This window comes from Topomyia yanbarensis, chromosome 1, assembly GCF_030247195.1.
Source record: "Topomyia yanbarensis strain Yona2022 chromosome 1, ASM3024719v1, whole genome shotgun sequence".
Taxonomy (NCBI): domain Eukaryota; kingdom Metazoa; phylum Arthropoda; class Insecta; order Diptera; family Culicidae; genus Topomyia; species Topomyia yanbarensis.
The window spans coordinates 167060181-167074660 of record NC_080670.1 but is presented as its reverse complement, the minus strand read 5'-3'; the positions used below and the strand labels follow the sequence as shown (position 1 = coordinate 167074660).

The window sequence follows — 14480 nt, the reverse complement described above, 5'->3', positions numbered from 1 at the left end:
TGCAAACCGTCTTATAAGTCAAAACAATCAGCAACATCCAAAACACTAGCAGTGATGATAGTATAAACGAACGCGAAGATTAATGCTGTTTTCGGTTTAAGAATCGAGTCGCCCTAGGTTCGCTCTAATGTTTACAATATCCATGCAAAAGTGACAGCTCCGAGCAAACCTAAAGCAACTCTGATCTAAAGATTCGATAGTAACACATTATTTTTATTTTTAATTCGATTATATAGGCTCATTTTCTCACTATTTCGATTTAAAAAAATCTCTTCAGCGAAATCTCTAATTCTATGTGCGGGATTAGGAATTAAACCCAGGTGAGCTGAATACTAATAAAAATATTCTTTTAATTACATACTTTTTGTAAACATTCAAAATACTCACGGCTCTTTTGAGCTCATGCATCAAATCGTGCCAAATAAACGAATTAAAAAACCTTATGAGTTTGTGAGTGTTGTTATGAAGCGTAAGCAATAGGGTTCGTCGCGGTGCGGATGTGGGCGGTAAATGGATTGTCCGCACCGCAACCGCAAAAAAATAATAAAACTGCACCGCTTACCGCAACCGCACTTTATTTACCGCACAGCACCGCGCGGTAATGCGGTAAAATTTTTGTGTTTTTAAAAATTGTGTTGAAATTTTTTTCATTTGTACAACCATTATAATAAAATATCATTCACGTGAAATTTAGCTTATAGAGACTCCTCAGAATGTAATGTTTATGAAAAAAATAAACTTTTGCATTTTCTATTAATAAAATTCCGTACATTTTAAGGTAAACATTATACATTCAAAAACGTTCTACTGCAGTAATAGGAAAACTTTTATTTTAGCAACCCTTCATTTAATTAAAAAAATTCATCCATTTTTTTTATTAAATATGTATTATGTAATGTAATAAGGAATTATATTGCATATTTTTTTCTTTAAATTTTAATATTTTCAATGTTTTTGACATATAAAAATGAAATGGATGTTTTCCGCATTTACGAAGTAAAAACCATCTTTCATTCTTAAAGTAATTTCATAAAAAAAAAATTTGAAGTCGAAATACTAGTGCTTCTATATAGTATCGCATATATTCCAATACGGTGAAATAAAAACATGTTGTATTTCATCAATAAGAACGACCTCATATTCAACGAAAAAAAATGCTTTATACATTACATCTAATCATGAGTTCGGTCTCAACCGGTACAGAATTTTTAAACATTAGAAAACTGCAAAAAAATGTATGATTTGTAGCATACAGCAGAAATGTTAGGGGGTTTTATGGACAAAATATCCCAAATCTCTAACTTCCGTATTTTTCAAGAAACAGATGTATTCTCATTCAAATACTAAGATTGCTGTCAAACTGTGTGGTATTTTGCATCTGAGCTAACCTTCACACTTGTCACAATATGAAGGGGGGCTTTGAGAATTACAAAAAATTGCAATACCCTACACTATAAAAACACTAACTTCGAATAACTTCACTTCAAAAAAGCTACAAAATAGTCTTAACTGAAAAATATTAGGACTTAATTTGGTAAAAAATTATCGTAAATTTGAATGAAAGTTCGCGAAAAAAGTTATGTAGGATACTTTTTGAGAAAGAGTCCAATAAAATTGACTGCAGAAACATTCACATTGAATTTACACATCAATCAAAGAAGACACAATGTTGATGAACGAATGATAGAATAATCAGCCTAATTTGGACCCCTCCATATTCTAAACGCTTTTCACGCATTTTTCTCCTTTACTGCCAATTATTCCAAATTTGTTTGGTTTGATGAAGATTTTTCGGGTTGTGTTTAAGTCCCAGCATAATTAGTTCATCTCTAATTCCTTTAAATTAATTAAAATTCACAGTTGAAAGATTGATATCGAAAACGATTCATAATTCCACGATTTCCAATAGGAATCGGGAGAGGTGATGCACTTTTAAATTGGATTTAAGAGTACACATTTATTGTTTTTAATTGATCTAATAATTTTGTCTCTATTTGGATCTTGCATTTTATGTGTTTGAAATGCTTAATTTGTGAAGTTTTACTTAGAAGTATAAAATAAATAGTGTCCAAAATATGTCGTAAAAATAATAGCGTCAAATTATTTCGGACACAGCTAGATTATCTTTCGTAATAGCAATCTGTTTATCAATTTATAATAACTAAAATGTGAGAAATTAAATAGCGAATATTTATTATATTTCGATTTCTTCTCCAATGGAGTTAATGGAAATCATACCAATTTTATATTTTTTTATATTTCTCTATTGTTGGGTGACTAAAACCCGAACGTTCTGACAGAGGGGTTTTCCTAACAATGCCATTGCTAAGCATTTGCTAAGGAAATAAATCTAGTTGCGTCCTTTTCAAATAGTTAAAGTTCTAGTTTTAAACCACTTTTTAATGAAAATGTGAAACTTCATCAATTTTTTTTGCGGTGCGGTTGCGGTAAAACCGCGCGGTGAAAGCTCTTTCCCGCACCGCATCTGCGGGAAAAAGTGTTTCACCTACTGCAGATTTTGCGGTGGGGGTGCGGTAAATGCCGCGCGGTTGCGGTAATTACCGCAACCCCGACGAACCCTAATAGAAACTGTTTCGATTTTACGAACAAGACAAAATTGACCGCCATTATGCCTGAGAGAAGTTCCCTTTTTCGTATCGAATGAAGGTGGTCAAGAAATCGACATTATTTTCATAATCGGATGGTTGAGAGTATCTTAAATAAATGTTGCTGTTTTGTCAAAATCTGAAATGTTAAAATTCTATTTGACGCATCCTTTTCGACTAGTACACTAAATTCAAAAACTTATTGCAATTTCTTTAAGAATAGTATGCCGTCAGCTAGTGTTTGGTGACATACTAGCCTATTGACACACTTTAGAATTTTTTTGGACCTCTGAGAACAGATAAAACAGCCGAAAATATCTAATAAATGTAAACAATACTCCTGAGCATTACAACACTTGATTAATGTAGTTAGAGATGATATTGAAGTTGGTCGAAACGTATAGCAGAAACATATCCCATGTATTTGGGCCTTCTGGATTAAAACTAAGCATTCTAAAAGTTCCAGAGGTCATATGATCTATATTCAAGCACACATTAAAAGTTGACTTAAAACCACTTCTACTGGTAATTGTAAAAACATGATTTTTGATGCACACCCGTAAACACATACCGAGCAAAACCTGTTTACTTTCTCTCGCGGACTCCACTATTATATACAACAGGAGTGATAATCATCAACATTATTTCCAGCTTTGCCATCATTGGCATCGTTTTCCATATCAGCATACTACAACTTTAACTATACCAACGACGACGACGATGATGATGATGATACTACACTACACACTGCAGCTCGAAGAAGCAAGCATCGCGGTGCGCCGGCACGCGACCCATCCTTCGATCCGGAGCTGCAGCTGAGAAAACTACTCGAAGGAACCGGGCGAGAGAAATTAGGGGTTTTCCACGACGGTTTTCCACTTGTCGCTCTCGCTCGTTTTCCATCTCAGCGCCATCTCTCTCCATCTCTGTTCGCTGTGCTCTTTCTCGTTCTTGCCGACAACCGTCGCCTCCTGCAGTTGCATTTGACAATCTCCCGCTCTTTGTCTTTCGCTCGCAATGTACCGTTTGTCGTCATCGCGCGCGCTGGAGCTATACATTACAACCTTCGTTTGGTTTCTTTGCCAAACACACATATGTGCGGCTGTGTGGCTGCCACTTTTTGCTCTGATTACATGACGAAGGAGTTATGGCTTGGCCCGGTTGCCGCGACCCGGAAAGGGAGGAGCAGGAAATGTTCTAATTCCGCCACAGAGGGCACACACAGGCTGGCAGCCAACCAGTTTCAGGATCCGTCCGCACTATCTCACCACACCACACATCGGTCGGTTGGGTTTGGTTAGCTCCTTCTTCTTCTCGGCTCAGCGGAGAACCCTTCGCCAAAACGAAACGCGCGTGGTCTCCTCCCGGTCTGGGAAGTTTTGAGCGGTTCCCACTTGCCACTCGTCGTCGGTCAAACACACGTACGGAGGTCGCGCCAAGGACCAACAATCGACACGGTCACGTTCCGACGCAGGAAACAAGGTGCACACGCAAAATGATGTGGTGGTTCACCGTGTGTTGAAAGTTTTTCCTGTACCTTCACCGGACGGGGGAACAGCCCCGGTTCTAACCACACCGGACGACGGATAGAATCGTATCGGATCGAATGCGCGGTCGGGTGAACGTGTAATCAGTAAATAAGCGTTATCGATACCGCAGCAACGCAACGTACGGCTACACCAAGGCGGTTGTTCTGTGTTGGATCCTTTCGACCGGCGTCGCCGTTCGACGGGGATCGTCTCGTCGGTAGGTCCGTTAAAGTTGAGGATAATCACTCGCGTGTGTTTGCATCGGGACTTGTCTTGTTTGCCGAGAGGTAGTGCCCTGGCTGTTTGCAGTGCTCGCAGCAGGATTTGACTTTTTACACCCAACCCGGTTTTAGCCGGAGGAGCAGTGCCGGTGTGGAAATCGTTGGGTCAGTGGCAAAGTGTTTTCAATTTTACCCAATGCTGTCGATGGGTACCCGGTCCGTTGGTCGGCTGATACTGTGTGTGTAACCGAAAAGCCGCCAGATGCAGACCGATGTTGAGGCTTTACAAGTGATTGGATATTTGCGCCCGTCGAGATATGGTGTAAACATTGCAGTTGGGCTGCTGAAAAGATCGTATAAGACTGGCTCGAACGGTTGGAGTGGATTTTGATTCGGAGCTGTGAGGGAAAAAAACAGCAAGTTGATGTTTATCGGTAACGAAGTTTATTAGGATAAAGGTGAACTAGTTCTGATGGAATGTGATCGGATGTGTGTGGATTTTCGGATATCAGGCGAATTAAGGTTATCAATGTGATATTCAAGGTAAATAATACTGCTCATTTAAAGTTTAACGATTTTAGTGGTATTGTCAGTGTATAAATTTGCGCAATTAAATTTCAGCACTTGGATTACTACGAAAAAGACGAGATAACAGTCTCTTTTAGAGTCACCGTTTCATTTTCAAATGTCTATATTTTATTAGATTTAGACAAAAACAAGTACCTAACTATCTTGATTAAACTCATTGTTAGAGATTAAAAATTCAAATCTATTGCGAATTTCGATACAAGTTGACTTTTTCGTACTTTATATTTTATGGTCATCACCAATAAGATGTAATATAATTAAGAAAATGGTGATTAAATTTTCATCTTACTTTATAATAATAAATCTAGCCTCGTACTATAGCTTTACACAATACCCAAAATCCCTGCATTGAATGGTAAAAACCGAGGTTGGTTGGAACAGTGTTGAGTTAAAACTTACCCAGTGCTAGCAAAACAATACCGTTATAGATCTGGCAACAATGGTTTTACGGCAAAATTCACTGCACTCACACTTGATATTTTACTAAGCCAAAATGCCAACAGTTCTTCTAAAAGATCTTTTGATACAGTGCTAGACTTAAGCTTAACGGAGTCGTGTGTGTTTTCATTTGACAGTGAATAAATAAATGGTTTACCGGTGCGTGCGAAATATCCTTTTTCTCGTCAAAAAAGTTTTTCTTTCAGAATATAATTCCACCTATGGATCTTTCAGTTTACTTATTTTAGAGATGTTTTCTTCGTTCAGTTTCTGTCGCTGTTGACGTCGTGTTGCTTAGTATAGGATATATAATTGTGAATGGCTATTGGGTTAGAAGTATTTGGTAAAACTATTGTTTGTTGAACATAGGGTAATTTGGGGAGAGATGCCGCACATTCCTAAAAATCGATCCTGCATCAAAGATGGCCTTGCAAACTCGCTTTCGCGCAGCGTTTCTTTTCAATACTCCTCCCAAAGCATCACAAGGACCCTTTCCATGACAAGTTGCGAAACAATTCCATTCGGCATCAATGCCAAAATGTTTTTGCATGTTGCACAAATTAAATGCCGTCATTTTATTTTTGTATTGGCTTCCTGATCCATCTGAGAAAAAGTAAATCTGTTGTAAGCCTGGCAATTTACCTTTTATGAACGCTAAACAATGAGTCAAAAATAAACGAACTGCGACATGATTATGTTTAGTGAAGTCAGCAATTGCAATAAAACTAGTAAACTTCAAATCGTCCGATTAAAATAAATAGCACAAGGGTGAATAGTACATTGAGCGTTTACCCAATGGAAGCCTTGAACTGCATCCTGCACAACGATAGAATAATTCTCCGAAAAATCACAGATAATGATGCATTCTGTAGCTTTCAAATTGCTTTTGATGTGTTTCAAGTAGTTTGCTTGTTGCTCAGCTATAAAGTTATGCGGCAATATATTGAATAATTTTTCTAGAAAAGTATCAATAAATTCTTGTGTGTCCATTTCAACTAAGTCCATAATGCATCTTTCTACTTGACGCCATTGTTTGAATTTTAATGATTCAATATCCAAGTAACCATAAGCATAAAGCCATTGCACTGTATTGGCTATACATTTGCACTAATGTTGTATTGAAACTTCATTACAGCATTAACAACGCAATAAAGCTCTATATTAGTATCAATAATGCATAACTGCACAGCCGACATATAGCATTATCAAGCGATAGTGCTCTATATGCGTATATAAAGCTGATATAACGCGTACATGCTTCAAGGATCTTTAAAGCAAGTAAGCTTTACAAGTACATTTAATGCCATTATAGAGCAAATAAAAAGCTGATATAATGCTATTGTAATGCTGTGGGTTTATTTGTTAAGCAACTCTTTTTGAAGATTATATTCGGCATATTTCATTTCAATCGAACATGTGCAATATAGTCCAGGAAGCAAACGCAGCGCACTTACCGTGAAGGACGAGGCAAGGTACCTCAGTTCGAGACTTACTAAAGGTAATTTTCGTAAACATTCATATCATGTGAGAACGAAAACCCGTTAAGGATATTCATTACAATGCATTAGAACAGAGTCAATTACGGGTTTAAACAGAATATTTTATTTTAAAATTTTTCCTTTTTGCTCATCATACCGAAAGAAAACATAAGAAATGGTTTTAAAACCATGGCGGACAATGACAGCTAACTGATGCTTTTTAATAGCATTAGTAGTGCCAATATAAGGCTTTCAAATTTGACATTTGTACGCTTTTGCTATATAATAGCATTAGTACTGCAGAAACGAGCTGTCAATCTTTGCACAGTAATCGCACTATATTATGCCTTTTCTGGCACAATATCAGCATTATATAAGTATTTAGGGCTTCACGGCTTTTTAGGACAGCTTTATATGTAGATCTAAAGCAGATATTAGGCTACGTTATAATTCTTATTGGTTACTTGGGTATTACCGTTACTAAGAATACTCATTAGTTCTGTCGCTAAAATTTGCGTTCCAGGGCAGTTTCCGCAACACTGCAGCCAACATTGTTCGCTCGAATTTTCACAAATTAATTTTGGAAACAAAGCATAATAGGAGTTAACACCATCTGGAAGTGATTTACAGCTTTGTAATGTTTTGAAAATAAGTTTAATGTTTTGATGATATATCCCAAGTAGCAATTGCAACTTGTTGAAAGTTTTAAATGTTGCACAACTGCTATACAATATTTTTTATTGTTGGATATATTTGAAAAGAATTTCCACGGGTTTTTAAACTGATTGTGCAACTATGTAACTATAGAGCTGGCCAATAGTGTTAAGTATGCAAACATCAATAACAGTTGTGAAACTAATCAGAAACTTTGCTAACTTGCACAAACAGTCTAACAAGTTGCAAATGCCTCTTTGTTTGCCATTCCACCCTAAAACAGAACTGTCCAACTACCCAGTGTTCGACAAATGGCACAGCTATTGTTTTCATTATTTTGCTGCAATTAAGGACATGTTGCACAACATATAAACAAAGTGCGCATTTTCCATAACATAATTGTTACCAAGAGAGTTATAAATACTATACAGTAACAAAGCGTGCTACTTGGGATACATATGCATACGGTATGCGTGCCACTCGTCCCTGCCAAAATGCAGCGTTTTGGACGATTACTAGCGAACATGGAAAATCCTATTTTAATATCATATGTTATCGTTTCTCTTCCTATTGCCGCAGAGCTTAAACTCTTTTCAGACACCACCATTATTCCTTTCTCTTGTGCAATGCTTTTTCCTTGTAGGCCATATATTGAGAAACATTGAAGTCCTGCATAATTCTATATGTAGTCCAACTTTTGGGAAATGTAGCTAAAATCCTGTATTGCTGTCTCTTGTTTCTTTAAATTTCTCCTTAAGTTGTGTAAGAATTTCTTTATCGTCTGACAAAGGTGCGCAACTTTTGAAAAATCACATTGATAGATTGATTATCAGAAAAAATCATACAAATGATTTCTTTTTACATTTCTTACAAAAGAAATGTATAGGATTCGCTCAAACTTTGACAACTTTTTCCGAGGCCCGGAGGGCCGAGTCTCATATACCAATCGACTCAGCTCGACAAATTGAGACAATGTCTGTATGTGTGTGTATGTGTGTATGTATGTATGTACAAAATGTCATGTAATTATCTCAGCAATGGCTGAACCGATCTTAATGAAATTAGTTTCAAATGAAAGGCCTAACGTTGCCATTTGACACTATTATTTTTGATTTTCGATATGTTGTTTACTTTCTGAGATATGGGCGATTTTGTCAAAATGCAGCAGGTTTTTTGCAAATAACTTTCGAACAATACAATATTGTCCCTTAAACTGCACATAAATAGAAAGCTTGTAAAAATACCTTTCTAACAAGCTATAGATTGTCTAAATCCGTGCACGAGCGGCGGAGATATTAGACATTTTGTATTTTTAGTTCTCGCTTACCAATTTACACCAATTAAAAATGAGATTGTTTCATACAGAGTATTGCTTTACTGGTGTTTTAGGGGCCAAACTAAACCGATTTTGAATATCGGGGTATGAAAACACATCTACGTGATTCAAGGAATTCGATGTTGAGAACATTTTGTGAATTACCTTTATAATAAATGAACTATTTCTCAAAAATCAATATATAAGTTCACTTCAAAGACAAAATAAAGTGTTGATAAAGAAACAGTGAGTTCTAGTATTTATTCCTTGGATTAGGCATTGCGTTCAATCATGAGGTAAATGTTGGATGGTATATCAATACACAGATCAACAAGTAATTCACCTAGTAGTGAGATAAAAGATTTCTAATATAATTATACTTGTGGCGTCACCGAAAGCAACTGTATGTTTGAAGCCCAAAAATCTAGCGAAAATTTAGCTCTTTTGCAAGAGTTAGGTTATACTGGTTATGGAGCAAAAATTACTACTTACATTATTTATGATAAGAATGTAAGAATCAATATATCATAATAATATACCTATAAAAATAATGTCACTGCATTAACCATCATTTGCCATTCCTCACACGCCCCCCCATCACTCTCTCTCTCTCTCTCTCTCTCTCTCTCTCTTTCTCTCTCTGTCTCTCTTCTATCGCATCTATCTAGCTATTTCTGTATGCATTTCTAAGTTGTGTGATAAGATCTTCTGCCAATCTGAAATATTTATTAATTGTAATTGCGAAGGTTTGAGAAAACAAAACTATTTTTGTCTGCTGCAACATCAACTTAACCGTAATTCAATTGTATTCAAAGCCTGTTTCTACACTATAATTAAGGAAATTCATGGCTATACCAGAAAAATATTTGGCTTAACTGGGTAATATGAAAGTTTGACGATGGAAATTTTCAAAAGAGACATTCCACGTGCGATATTTAAACTATTCGTATCTCTATTGAATTTTGAATGAAATATATGCTCAAAGACTGAAAGCTGAAGCCAGGATTTCGAAGACAAAATACATGAGAAGAAGAGGTTCTAGAGACGACAATGTGAACCTCCCACCCGAGTTCGGATTGACGGTGACGAAATCGAGATGGTCGACGAATTCATGTATTTGGGCTCACTGGTAACCGACGACAATGAAATTCAGAGACGGATCATAGCGGGAAATCGTGCCTACTTTGGACTCCAGAGGACGCTCCGGTCGAACAAAATTCGCCGCCGCACGAAGTTGATTATCTTCAAGACGCTGATTAGATCGGTGGTCCTCTACGGCCACGAGACCTGGACTATGCTCGTGGAGGACCAACGCACCCTTGGAGTTTTCGAACGAAAAGTGTTGCGTACCATCTATGGTGGCGTGCAGATGGAAGACGGAACGTTGCGCATTCGTTGAATTGGTACGAACTTTCATGAAAAATAACGGATCAAAGACCAAAAATAGCCACAAATTAGATCCAGGAAAAGAAGTCCCCAAAGTACCCACTCTCGATGGGGGATGCAACTACAATGTGTCTTCTAACTTATCGTCGTCCATATTTGGATATACTGAGTAGTTTGAACCATTTCTTTTTCACAATATTGGTCTGTATAGGACTTATTTATCCATATTTCCTGCACGAGAATTCCGAACGAAACAATACAAACACGGCTTTTATGCAATCGACATAGCCTAGACATTTCACACTATTTACTTCAATGCAAATAAAAACTTTGAAATATCTACCTGTCTCATTCACGAATCGCATTCTCCCTCTGTCGTTCTCTGTTCAAGGGGATTGAAAGCACATGTGACCTTGTCTCACTTTACTATATTCAATTGCGCGTTAAAATACTGGACCAGTAAATTCTGTTCTGCACATAAATCTTTTTTCGGGAATATGTGACCAAAAAGTAAACTTTGAATTCGTCAAGTAAAGAAGCATGAAAACAAAAAGAATAAAACCAAGAAAAGATGGAAGCTCTAGAAAGTCCATTGCATATTTATTAGCCTTTGGGATTTTCAAAAACATTTCAAAACTTTCTGATGCAAATTTCTGGTTTTCAAATTCGTACAATCCGGTTTATTCATTATCTTTATTCAAAAATGTGTTTGGCTTCAAATATATGACCATTTCATTTTAATTAATAATTTCATTCCGCATCTTTTGATTCGTTTTGTTCATCTGCGTTCATTTTACTTATTTTATTCGTTTCAGTCTTTGGATTCACTCTGATCAGTTCATTCTTTTTGTGCATTTTACTCATATCATTCATTGTTTTCATCGTATGCATTTTATTAATTTTTTCCAGTTTATTCATTTTGTTCAGTTTCTTCATTTTAATAATCTGACTACTTTTTCAGTTTTAAACATTTCATCCAAATAATTTATTTGATTCAATTTATTTCTTTATATTAATTTATAACCTTTTACTGTAGTTCAATTTTTCATTTTAATCAATGCATTTAATTCTGCTCATTTTCTTCTTTTTATTCATTTTATCACTCCAGCTCATTTTATTTATTTGATTCGTTTGTTTTATTTATACATTTCATTTATTTTTTACTTTATTCATTTTGTTCATCCATTCTTTTCATTCATTTGATCCATTTCATTAATTTGATTCATTGTATTCACTGGATGAATTAAATCAATTTGATTCATTTAATTCATTTGATTTATTTGATGCATTTGATTCATTTGATTCATTTGATTTTGATTCATTTGATTCATTTGATTCATTTGATTCATTTGATTCATTTGATTCATTTGATTCATATGATTCATTTGATTCATTTGATTCATTTGATTTTGATTCATTCGATTCATTTGATTCATTTGATTAATTTGATTAATATGATTAATTTAATTCATTTGATTCATTTGAATCATTTGATTCATTTGATTCATATGATTCATTTGATTTATTTGATGCATTTGATTCATTTGATTTTGATTCATTTGATTCATTTGATTCATTTGATTAATATGATTAATTTAATTCATTTGATTCATTTGAATCATTTGATTCATTTGATTCATTTGATTCATTTGATTCATATGATTCATTTGTTTCATTTGTTTCATTTGATTCCTATGATTCATTTGATACATTTGATTTTTCTGATTCATTTTATTCGTATCTTTAATTTTATGCATTTCATGTTCAGTCATTCGTTTTATTTCATTCAATTTTTTAGTATGAGTCAATTTATTCTATTAATCTTATAACTATTTCTAAATATAATCTTAATTTTTATGTAATAACCTAATCTAATTTGATTCGTGTATATTATAATTTTGATTTCCATTAATTTTTCTACTCATTTTATGAATTTAAAAACCTATTGTTTCATTTTTTGCTTTACTTTTTTATTTCGGTCGTTTTGTTGATTTCTATAATTTATTCAGTTTATTCGAGATTTTATTTGTGCAAGACTAGAAACTGTTTTCATCCCACCTCTAATTGGGTGCCTACTTCTCGTGAGTTCTGCAAACTAATCCAACAGTGAAATGTGTAAGAAATGTCTCATCTCACTGCTAGGTGGATTAAATCGGTTTTTATTATTTACCTTGGTAGGAAAATGAAACGAATCAGGAAGGTCCTGTAATGGCGGTCAATGTTTCAAAGGACTCTGAAAAAAGGTTTCAAAGAACAAGAGTTCGTGTTAGTAGTTTGAAGAAAAGAATTGAAATTTAAAAAGCAATCATGTAATATTTTCGATAATATACCTAGAACAGCGATTCTCGATGATACTGCAACGGCTTCTTCGGTCTCGGCATCATTTGGTTCATACAGTTTATTGTAGCAACAAAAACAAATGAAGCAGCTGCTCTCATCTATTTTCATCTTTTTTTTTCATTGCGCAATCGTACAGTTTATTGGTGAGTTTTCTGATACCCGAACTCAACATCCACATACCACAAACTAAACACTTACGTTTCATTTTAAGAGATTCTACAATTGAACTGTTGTTGTAGGACACTCTGTTTTCTAACTGATCATTTCTTTCAAAACATTCCTGGTTTTATGTAATATATTCGAACCTACGAGCTAGTGATGTAGTACCTTCAAAAGCAAAATTTACCTATTTGTTCAACTTGCTTGCGACAAAAGCTATTAAAACAAACCCGAAATACAGGTAAAAATTCCCGACCTACCCAAAAACTATCTGCTAGTCATACCAACCATGTCCTTTGTCTCAGAAAATAGGTTGAATACTCTTTTTTCACATCCGACCAACACTCCCAATCTAGCGAAAGTGGACGCTCGGTAAAAATATTTTGAACGCGAGGGGAGGGCAGGATCTGCAATCTCTAAATTTTTTTCTACGTCGTTAATGGACAATCCGCAGGTTGAAACGAATGTTGCACCTAGCTTGTAAGTAAATCATAGATTTCTTCATTCACAGCTGCTGTGACTCACTGGAAGTGTATGGTGAACTACCATGCGGTTACATCGTTTCCATGCATGTGGAGTGTATATATAGATTATTTATTTTCAAAAAATTATATCTCCGAAACCTCTAGGTCTGGTTCAAAAATATGTTTGGAAATGTTGTGTAGAATTGAATGATCTTTCAAATAAAAATATAAAAGTATGGAGTATTCAAAGACCCTCGCAGTGAAAATCAAGCAAAATCATTTAATGCATATTTTGTTCGTACAAACCTCATTATTTTTTAAAGTTAGTAATTTTTTCCTGAGACTACACTTAAATACCTTTCATTTGACCTATAACTCATGAAAATCGATTCTCTGGTTCAAAAGTTATTTAAAGAATTTTAAAAAATATCAACTTTTGAAGAATCACAATTTTTTGAACCCGTCTAACGTGGAAAGGGACACCCTAATGACGAAATAAAAAAATTTATGTATCTAATATTTTAAGGAACGATTATACCAAATATTTCAGAATTCTGAAAGATCGTATAACTTATATATATATATATATATATATATATATATATATATATATATATATATATATATATATATATATATATATATATATATATATATATATATATATATATATATATATATATATATATATATATATATATATATATATATATATATATATATATATATATATATATATATATATATATATATATATATATATATATATATATATATATATATATATATATATATATATATATATATATATATATATATATATATATATATATATATATATATATATATATATATATATATATATATATATATATATATATATATATATATATATATATATATATATATATATATATATATATATATATATATATATATATATATATACATTTGAATACATCGATGTACCACAATTCCATTTGCATAAACGGACGTGACTTAATGTGAATGTAATGTAAGAGTGTGCATTGCGAAAATAGAAAATGGAAAAAAATCCCACTCAGGCGTAAAGTGTTTCGCTGCCCCTAGTCCGGGTCCACGATTGGGTTTTATTAACATGTCGATGAATTCTCGAAACAGCAGACTCTCCGGCCAAGTAGACCGAGTAAGTGCTTTCTGTTTTAGTACTGGATCAAGGCCAATTTTGAACGACGCGAAGGACATATGTTCGACCTTTGGCCTAAACCCACGATATCTGTAGTGCCTTCAACATTCAAATAACAAGAGCGGATTTTCTGAACA

The 14480-nt window shown here is 34.3% G+C and overlaps 1 protein-coding gene across 7 annotated transcripts in view; it reads left to right on the top strand.

The window, feature by feature from the left end:
• Positions 1–14480, top strand: part of LOC131680502 (runt-related transcription factor 1) — a 222313-nt gene that overhangs the window by 34677 nt on the left and 173156 nt on the right. Inside the window, exon 1 of one of the 7 annotated variants that reach the window (XM_058961228.1) lies at positions 3742–4899. The exons of the other annotated variants lie outside the window; for them this stretch is intronic. The gene's annotated coding sequence lies outside the window, so the exon portion shown is untranslated. Of the gene's footprint in view, positions 1–3741; positions 4900–14480 lie in introns of those variants that run through there. 7 annotated transcript variants of the gene reach the window in all.